Here is a 9,370-nt window from a genome sequence, read left to right on the forward strand (position 1 = left end):
AGACAGCATCATAAGAAATGTGCACTACTTTCTCTTTTACTCTATAATTATTCATGCATAGATTCTTTTGAAGGATCAAGGAGTTACATTCCTTCCTTTTCCTTTAGATAACATAGACCAAGGCCTGATCTACATTGTGCCCGCCACCATGCTGAATTCGGTGTCCCATCGAGTTAAATGCTCTCGCATTTTTATGTGATTATCCTCACTCACCCATTTTCTCCACTCCACTCCCTCCGCAAACGTGGGAGCTTGGCTCACACTCCAGCGCCTCGCAGTTCCCCAGCTCCAAAGCAGGGCTGCCCTGATTGGAGGAGTGGCAACTCCTCCCACCTCTGCCAATAAACCGCCCACCCTCCCATCAACTCGCCTCGCCTCCCCTCCCCTGTGTCCTTCCTCAGCCATTCTCTGTAAACCTCGCCACGCCTGTGTCACCTCACCCCACTGATCCCCTGTTAGCTCTTTCTGGACACATTCTATCTTCTTTGGTGTCCGAATCCAGCTGGAGCCCTGGGTCCAGAACTGGCAATGTTCTACAGGCTGCTGTTTCTCTCTGCAAATGCCCTGATATGTACTCGCAAGGCACTGTTTGCTCTGGAGAGGCTGTCGTCTGGGCGGCAGAGGTCTCATCTCTGGGTACTGTGCTGCTACCGCCATCGCCGTCAGAACTTGTGCTCGAGGATGCTTCGAAACACATGAACCATGGCGCACAATGTGGCTCTTCTCCCCATGCCTCGGGTTTTCCGAAGGTATTGGGTGCACCCGAGCAGCCAGGACTGGTGGGAGAGGCTTGTTCTGTAGGTGTGGAATGATGAGCACTGGATCGAGCACTTCAGGATGCCTCGTCGCACCTTCTTTCAGGTGGTTGGCGAGGTGACCCCGCTCTTGGCCAGACACTCAACACAACTGTGCAGAGCGATCCCTGTGGAGAAGAGGGTGGTGGTGGCCATCACCATTTGGAAGCTTGCCAACCATGCCTTGTACAAAAGTGCGGCGGAGCAGTTCGGGGTGGGGAAATCCACGGTCACAGGGATCTTTGTGGAGGTGTGCCTTGCTCTGGAGCATGCTCTACTGTGGAGAACGGTGACCCCTGGTGAAATGGATGCGGTGAGTGCGGCTCAGGGGGGTGGGGGCACGTGCCTTTCTGGGGGGGAGGGAACATCTTCGATGCTTCAAATCTTCGAAGAATCGAAGACCTGTCTAATGTGTTGGCTTTTATTAGGTTGGGTTTGCATCTTCGAAGAATGGAAGCTGTGCTCACTACAGCATGGTATAGGTGAGGGTCACATCAGGGGATGAGTTCTTGTCTGCGCGGTTTTTGAGAGCTACTCCCCAGTTCATGGTGATCACCATCCTCTTGGACATGTGTGTGTGCGTGTCAGGAGTGCATCACACAACCCTCGCGGCGGGTGCTGTATGCTTGTGCTTGACGGGGCTTGTCCGGGCAAGTGTGTGGGGAGATGGGGGCATGAGTGGGATGCATCTGTTGCTTGGCAACGGCCACTCATGCTTTGGCTGCCTCCCAAATATGGTCTCTCCTCTTTCTCCAGGCGATGCTCGGCTTCTCCGCCCTTGGCTTTCCTGGGGCGTTTGCGGCTTGCGATGGGACGCATATCTCGATCATATCCCCGATTAGACAGGGCAGCGAGTTTATCAGTTGGAAGAACTACTACTCAATGCTTCTGCAAGGCACAATGGACCACGCGGGAAGATTCATCAGTGTTGAGATCAGGTGGAGGGGGCAAAACCACAATGCCTATGTCTTTGGTAACTTGGCGCTGTGCGAAGCGATAGATGCAGGGACGTTTGTGCCCGGGAACCCGACATGGAGAGTGGGCGGTGTGCTTATCCCTCTGCTGATCCTGGCAGACGGAGCTTACCCCGTGCGACGTTGGCTAATGAAGCCTTTTGGGGGACACCTCTCACCAGAGGAGGCTCACTTCAACCAGCACTTCAGCAGAGCTAGAAACGTGGTGGAGTGCGCTTTTGGCAGGCTGAAGGTGGAGATGTCTTGCGGGACGACTGGAGGTGGCTGAGGAAAACGTGCCATCGGTGATTTCTGCCTGTGTCATTCCCCACAACATATGCAAGACTAACGGGGCTGCTTTGACAGAGGCGTCTGGGGACAGTAACCATGTGGTGTTGGGCACCTTGGGGCTTCCCTACTTGAATGACGACCAGGTGCACAATGAGTGGGGGAACAAGGTCCGCAGGGCTCTTTGTGTATTCATGTGGGAGAACAGGGGAGGATTGCAGTGAGGGGACATCTCCTGGGAATCCCGCTGGGGCCAGCCGTGTTTGGGCGGTTGGTGGACTCGTGGTTTCAATGTCTGCCTTGTTTGTTGCTTGCCCCTGATTGCTTCCCCGTTTTTGTTCATGCCTTTTCCTCTCTGATTAAAACTGTTGGAACAACCGTAATTCGCTCCTGCCCCTCTCTTCTTCGCACGCGCAAGAGACAGCGGCCACACACACTTTCCGAAAAGCTTCTTCGAAGAATCGGAGATTTATCGAGAGGTGGCACTGCGAGGAAATAGGGGAGGCGGAACGCTCTATGGTCTTGTTAAAACTGCCCCACTGTCATTCTCCTGCCAGCGAAATGGCGCCCAGGCGGCTCGCGTATTGGCAGGAGAGGGAGGTTGAGCTGATGCTCCAGATGCTGCTCCAGGGCCACTGGGCTGAGATGGTCATGAGGAGCTTGACCAGGGGGAACGAGGCGGTCTACAGGGTGGTAGCGAGGGGGCTCTCACAGGTGGGGTTCCCTTGCTCTGCCCTGCACGCCTGCACTAAGTTCAAGGCCCTGAAGGCCCGGTTCTTTGAGGCCGTGGAGCAGCACTCTGGGATGCCTCCCTCTGTGGCGCAGCCTCCATAATACAGGGAGATGCGTGCCTTGTGGGTGTGCGCTGGGCAGCCAAGCCCTACCGATAGGTGCAGCGCAGGTCAGCCATGGGGTGTCTCCACTATTGTGTCTTCGGTGCTGCGCCTGTGGAGTGTGTTGGGTAGTGGTGTCTGGGGGGGCTGGGGGGGGCCCTCCCAGGGGGAGGGCTGGCGAGGGGCCCAAGCAGGGCGAAGATGCCTGGGGTTAAGCCCCACTGGCGACTCTGGATGTGTGTGGTGCTGGTAGGCCCCTCTCACCCACGTGTGCCACAGTGGCACTCCCTTGCCTGCGCTGAACATGCAGCACGCCTAGGGGTGGACGAAAGTCACTTACCTGTCCTCGAAGCTTGTTCGCGGTGGGGGGGAGGCACTTCGCTGCTCCCCCCATGAAGTTCAGGCCGGGGAGGAGGCTTCCTGCCTCGCCCGGCCACGAACTCCATTGTTTTTTTTTAAAAAAAAAAACGCCCCGTGATAGGCTACGTGACGATTAACGTAGCCTATCACGGCTAGATCTGCAAAGTCAGACGTGATAGGCTACGTTAATTGTCACGTAGCCTATCACGGGTGACTTTAAAAAAAAAAGAAGCGCGTACGCTAATGGCGGCCCCCATAGGGAGCTGCCATTCGCGTTCCTTATTTGGTCGCTGTAGTCTACGTAAATCTTTACGTAGACTACAGCGACCAAATAAGGAACGGGAATGGCGGCTCCCTATGGGGCCACCATTATCCGTACGCGCTTTTTTTTTTTTTTTTAAAGTCACCCGTGATAGGCTACGTGACGATTTACGTAGCCTATCACGGCTGACTTTGCAAATCTAGCCGTGATAGGCTACGTTAATCGTCACGTAGCCTATCACGGGGGCGTTTTTTTCTTCTTCTTTTATTGGAATGGCGGCGGCGGCAGCCAGTCGAAAGACCGGCTGCTGCTCCCGCCCCGCACGAACACCCGCCGAACCGCTGGCCGGACCCGCCGCCGGGAGGGACATTTGGCAAAGGTAAGTCCCGTCCCGGGGGGGGGTGCGGGGGGCAGGGGGTGCGGAGAATTTCTCCCCGAAACTTGTTCAGGGGGCCGAACATGTTGGCGCTCGGCCCCCCGAAGTTTCGGGGAGAAATTCTCCGCCATCCCTAAGCACGCCCCAATACACAACAGCCTGAATGGGGGCCCCAACTGTGCTGTCCCCACTGGGGGGAGGTGCTTTGCCTAGGGCAGCCTGGGAAGGCTGTGGGCGGCTTGGGCATGCGAGGACAATACCCGGTATTGCCCCTCTCAAGGGCCCCTCTGGACAGGGGCACAGCACTCCTCACCTCAGTGCCACATTTCTGGGCAGCTGTGGCAGCACAAGCCAAGGAAACTGTGTGCTCGCTCAAGCATGGCGGTGCACCAATGCCCTTGCATGTGCACATGTTTCCCCATGCATGCGCCTGTGGGGCAAGTGGGGGGAAGATTGTCATGTGGCGGGTGGGAATGCCACCAGGCCTGCACGTGAGCTCGGTTGGGGCACCCCCCCAACCCTTTGAGCCACCCTTGTCCTTAGCGCAAACCTCTCTTTTCCAGCACTGCAGAGAGTGCTGGCTGGGTGGCAAATAATTCCATCAGTGGCTTTGGTGGGGCACTACCATCCTCCTCCGGCAACGAAGGCGGATCTGGGGCTGGGAGCCACCCTGCCCCTGCGGCGGCCACTGTGGGACAGGTTGCGCCCAGGAGGAGGACCGCAGGTGAGCCTAGAAAGAGCGCAGTGGAGGCCCTTCCTGGCATGTCCTTGTCCTGGGGACACTGCTCCTGTAGTGGCGCATGGCCCCTGATGGGCCACGGCCAGTAGGATTTTGGTGGGGGTACAGCCAGCTGTCCAGGAGCAGCCCATTGCCACACAGCGAGGGAATGAGCGGAAAATGCAAGCAGGTTCCTGGCCTGCTGCAGGGCAAGCACTCCTCCCCGTGAGCAGCCCTACGCTCTCTCCCTGCACTGCTCACATACCCAATTTCTCCCAGAATGGCCCACCAGCATGCGATCACCCCCTCCACGGGCGTCCCATCGCTGGGGTCGCGCTGACACAACTTCCCCTTCCGCCAGCGCAGGTGCGGCCATGCTGGGGATGTTGGGGCAGCCCACCCAAGGCTCAGCAGAGTCCGCTGTCACGGGGCCCAGCGGAGCATCTTCGGGGCAGGCGGGAACAAGCACCGCTGTCCTCGGAGCCGTCATCTGCCTGGAGGGCTCCGTGAAGAAGACCAGTGAGTATCTAAGGCTGGCGGCTTCCGTGTGTGTGCAACACACAGGCTATTATTCATGGGGACCCTGATCGGGATCTTTCCCTTTTTTTCAGTGGGGAAGATGGAGAAGCGGCTATCGCGCCTTGAGAGGGAGGCCCAGGAAAAAAAGAAGACCTGTTAGGAGCAGGCTTGGGGGAGCGGGAGGGAGCGTTAAGCTGGGGTCTATTGCACCGGGGGTGGGGGGGTGGGGGCACTTTGTAAATAGCACTTATAAATAAAACGAGCAAGCGCTTCAATACATTTTTAACATAAAGCCGCCTTTGTGGTGCTACACTGCTCTCATAAGTAACACAACTTGTGGTAGAGACTTGCTTGGTTTCTAAAGAGCTTTACTATGGGGATGACGGGGAATACACAGGGGAGATAGATACTTGAGCGTGATCCTGCACAGCAATGTGGGGCACTTCTCTTTGGGTGCTCAAGTCTCGCTGGGCCCTCTTTCCGGTGCACAGCCAATCCCGGCATACAGGAAGCGACTCTAGCCAGCTCAAGACAGGTTCCGTCATGGCATCCCCCTGAACCTCAAAGAGAATATGATAACAACATGGGGGCAAAACATAGCATGGGAGAAATGACGTTTGGAGACCATACCATGGCTCACCCACTGTGGCGGTCACATGTGGAACTTGGGGGGTGCCCTGAACAGAGGGAGGAAGCAGGGAACTTTCATGGGGAGTCCCTCATGGGGAGAATTGCCTTGGGCGCTTGTGCAACCACGTGGGCCTCATCCGAGCACCCACAACATGCCTTGGCGTGGATGTCCAAGGGGAAGGAGCCCCCGCTTGAACCTGGGAGGGGGTCCCCGCGGTGGCCAAGCCTGGCCTCATTGGGCTCCTCTCACGTTCCTGGGAGTCATGGTGTCCCCGAGTGTGCAATTGGGGGGCTGGCCCCTGATGTTCCTGGGTATGCCTACACCATGCAACCTCCCCCCCCCGGGGGAGAAGCTTCCCGCCCTGAGCGCTGATGCGATGAGTGCCCTCCTATCCCTGCTCGCAGCCTCCTCGTCCAGAGCAGATCTTCTTACATACTCCCTAAACACCATCACGTCCCCTTCCATGACCATGAGGATGCGGTCATTCTCCTCCGTGGCATGACGCATGATGCATTCCGCAATGTTGTTGGCCGCTCTACAGCTCCTTCTATTTCTTATTTGTGACAGGTGCGTAGCGGGGGATAACATGGCCTGCGTGTTTGTCACTAGATGCTCTGTTAGAGAGAGTTGACAGGGTTTAAGCATGCAGTGTGGTAGAGCCTCTGGTGGCTGGCATACAGCAATAGCTGCGCACAGGGCCCGCGTGTGAAATGCCTATCCCTGGGAACCATGGTTTTCTCCCACTAACGGCCATCCTGCCCCAGGTAAAGCCCGGGAATGTGGGAGGTGTTGATTTTTTCAGAAATGTAATTTCTAGGTGGAGACCAGGGTGGGATAATACACACGCTTAGGGCCCCGGGCAGGTATAGACCCTTAACAATACCACAGTAACCGTGAACTTCCCTCCCTGCGCAGCGGGGAGGGGACACCGCAATCGGCCCCGGCGTTGTCCCTGAGGGCATGTCGAGGAGGGCTGGATGTGGAGTGCTGGCCAACGCTGATTTTTGACCACCAGCGGTAGAGTTTGGCCAGGGCTCAGCCCTATGGGAGAACAGGCTTGTTGGCCGGTGGAGGAGTTGCCTTGGAGGGCCAGTCTGAGTGTATCCAGGTGGTGCACACGTTGCACGCATGCTCTCAGATCTCCCTCATGGGGACCAAACATGCAGGAGCACGCTACTCCCCTTGCCTACCTGTGTCCTCAAGCTCATCTGTAGCTCTCCCGCTCCCCGTTTGAGCACGTGCGCTCTGCCCTGTACCTGGAAAAGCGAGGCGGATCTCAACCAAGAAAAAGGAAAACCCACCTTCTTGAAACACGCTGGCCGCCCCTCAACCAGGATCCACCCAGGAATTTCCCCCCCTGGGCGGTGTGGCTTCGAGGTGGGGCTTTTAGGCACCCAGATGGGGACAGCAGAGCAACCCAAGGTGGTCATTAAAGTGAGTTTGGGACCTGCCCATCCAGGGACCCAAGCTGGCTAGGCACGGCACGCGGTGAGGTACTTTGACGTAGCACCGTTTGCTGTGGTGGGCAGGCCCCCTGATCACTCTGAGGGAACCGCTCAAGGAGCCAGGGCAGCAGAGCATGGACACCCCCCATTCCCCCACACTGACTAGCCGGTGCACGGAAAGGCTTTGGTGCGCCCCCCAACTCACCGTTCCACCTGGGTTCCCCGGCAAACTCTTCATGGGAGGGTCCTTCTTCCTTCTCCTGGCTGAGAAGACCTGTGAAAAGTGTGTCTCTGGTTGCCCACTGTGTCCTTGGGCATGTCCTTCTTTAAGTAACCTGGTACCCCCATCTTTCTTGTGCCCAGACCGCTCCACACATGCCCCCCAACATCTCCCCAACCCGCAACCAGGGAGTATTGTTGAGTATGCGGATGGGCCCGGGCACGGTTGGCCGATGGGGCAGCCTGTGGTTGTAGGTGGCGTGGCTACACGTGTGGGGCTACACTGGGACCATGCGGGGCAGAGTATGTGGCCATGCCCCCAGAAGACAGCCAGTGCTCCACACACAACAGCTGTCAATCCAGCTGTGTCCTGGAACCCCCCCCCCATTAACCCAAGGGTCTTCTGAGATAACTAACAGGAGGTCTGATAATGAACTGGATGTGGAAATACAAAGCTGAGCAGAGAGGAGAACCAACTCTGTGCATGTCTACTCAGAAGTAAGTCTTACTGAGTTCAATGCAACTTACTCCTACACATGTCAGCACCCCACTTGCCCCCAGCTCAGCTTTGTATTTCCACATCCAGCTCATTATCAAACCTCCTGTTAGTTATCTCAGAAGACCCTTGGGTGAATGGGTTTTTTTTTTCCAGGGAACAGCTGGATTGAGGGGGATCCCCCCCCACACACACACATAATGGAAGAATATAGTTCTTCATATTCCCTGGTATGTTTATTCCTCATTTTGTCCATTCCCTGAGCATGTGCAGAGTGTGCTTTTTATTGAAACAAAGAGAAGGTTGCTGATCTTTCCCTTCATGCTGCATTTGTACAAGTGAAATGTGACTACATCAGAAAGAACTTTCCATTATACTGTCTCTTTTTCTTCATGAGTTTCATAACAGAAGTATGGTGTAGTGGTGAGAGTCACTACAGTCACCCAGTGAGATAACTAACAGATGGTTTGCTAATGAGCTGGATGTGGAAATACAAAGCTGAGCTGGGGGCAAGTGGGGTGCTGACATGTGTAGGAGTAAGTTGCATTGAACTCAGTAAGACTTACTTCTGAGTAGACATGCACAGAGTTGGTTCTCCTCTCCATTTTAGCCTCACAATGTCACCAACAAGGCTGGATGTGGAAATAGAAAGCCTAGCAGGGGGAATAATACTCGTGCAGCGCTCCAGACAGGCATGGTCATTTTAAAAGGTTCTTTCTTTCTTTCTTTCTTTCTTTCTTTCTTTCTTTCTTTCAACAGCGTTGCTTTAAACAAAGAGTGCATTGCTCAGGCACACCTAGGGCAGCCTTGTTTTGGGAAGCCCTGGGGAGGAGGAAGTGTTTTGGCTGAAAGTAAATGGAGACGGAGGATTTCAATTGAAAAAGAACACCCACAAACAAGGTGGTGAGCACAATTCATTAAAAAAAACCACACGTATGTATTTATTATTGAAATATCCTACCTTGCGTTTTTATTTACGAAAATTTCGCGACTCTGTGCGGATGACCAAAAAAAAGCCGCATGACTGCTGGCTCCGCAGGACCTCGTGGTGCCGTTCTGCAGAGGATTCCGTGGCACAGACTGAAGGGAATTCGATCGCATTTCAGTCCGTGGCGGAATTCTCTGACATCCCTATCTGCTCCCCCCAAATGTCCAGCAAGTTCACTATCTCTGCACGCCTCCACAACACCCCTCTTCCCTTGCTAGTGGAAGCCATCTTCTGTTGACACGGATGGGGGAAGGAAGGGTGGCCTGATGCAGTAGATCTTTCCGAGAACTGTACTGGTCGGGATTTCCAGTGGCGGCAGTGGGATCTCCCTGCTGTCGAGGGTCACCCAGGGGCCCTCACAGTAAGAGCCTAAGAAAGGAACACACGGAAGTAAATTGCAGGGCAGGGGCTGGCCCACCTAGTAGTCACAGTCCATGGTGGGCATCATAGGGTAGCCACATGTCATGACCACGATTTGGAGCACCTTC

The 9,370-nt window shown here is 55.5% G+C and overlaps 1 pseudogene; it reads left to right on the forward strand.

Moving 5' to 3' along the window:
* The first annotated feature begins 837 nt into the window (after nucleotides 1-837).
* LOC146350979 (uncharacterized) lies at nucleotides 838-2,259 on the forward strand (annotated as a pseudogene).
* Nucleotides 2,260-9,370: the final 7,111 nt, after the last annotated feature.

The sequence above is a fragment of the Heloderma suspectum genome, chromosome 3 (assembly GCF_057233095.1).
Source record: "Heloderma suspectum isolate Gila_16-S chromosome 3, 16-S_ref, whole genome shotgun sequence".
NCBI classification, from domain to species: domain Eukaryota; kingdom Metazoa; phylum Chordata; class Lepidosauria; order Squamata; family Helodermatidae; genus Heloderma; species Heloderma suspectum.